The sequence below is a fragment of the Tamandua tetradactyla genome, chromosome 12 (assembly GCF_023851605.1).
Source record: "Tamandua tetradactyla isolate mTamTet1 chromosome 12, mTamTet1.pri, whole genome shotgun sequence".
NCBI lineage: Eukaryota > Metazoa > Chordata > Mammalia > Pilosa > Myrmecophagidae > Tamandua > Tamandua tetradactyla.
Window position 1 is genome coordinate 16,712,714 of NC_135338.1, and position 863 is coordinate 16,713,576.

General features: G+C 57.4%; 1 pseudogene; it reads left to right on the plus strand.

Annotated features, from left to right (window-relative positions):
- The first annotated feature begins 620 nt into the window (after nt 1–620).
- LOC143651336 (forkhead box protein R1 pseudogene) overlaps nt 621–863 on the plus strand; it is a 56,872-nt pseudogene continuing 56,629 nt past the window's right edge.

Genomic DNA, 863 nt, shown 5'->3' on the forward strand with positions numbered 1-863 from the left:
TTTCCTTGTCTCCGTCATGCAAGCTCTATTCTTCACCCTGAAAAACCACCATGGCCTCTCTGCCACCATCTCAAGTTCACCGGCTCAACCACCAGCCCGTCCCTCCTAACTGTTCAGTGCCCCAGCTGGGACTGGTCAGGAACTGCCCTCTGCCCTCAGAGCCCAGTCCACGCTCGTGAGTATGACCTCCAGGCCACCAGGACTGGCGACTGGCTGTCACTCCAGCCCCACCCCTGCACTGCCTCCAGCCACAAGCCCTTCCCCTCATCACAGCCGCCTGCCTCCCTCCCTCCAGGCCCTTTCCCTGGGTACTCGGGCCCCCCAGGATGTCAGCTCTGGGCTGTCACTGCCTGCCCTGCCAGACCTTGAGATGTGGAGGTGACCTGGAGCCTGGGAGGACAGGGTGGGTGTTCACCTGCAGGTGGCCTCCCCATTTCACAGATCAGCAGTTGCAGCAGGACAGGGGAACCACACACTTGCCACTCTTTCCAATATCTGCAGACACACTTTGCTGCACTTCCACTCACCTGAAGGGACCGTGGCAACTGCCTGAAGGGCTCATGAATACACTGAGCCCCAAATCACCACAATGGGGATGGCTTGGGGCAGACCTGCCTCTCATGGAACTCCTGCATGGCCCCCCGAGCATCAGCACCACCGAGCCAGACTGGAAGTGCTCCACAAGTGGGTCCCAGGTGTGTGGCCCAGCCAAGACACTAGCTTAGGGCCCAGAGACGGTGTCACAGGTCACCAGACAACAAAGTCCTGACACTGAACACAGAGATACATGCCGCATCACACAACAAAATCTTTAAAAAATTAAAATCCAAACTTAAGAGGCAACTTACGTACAAGCAACCAAT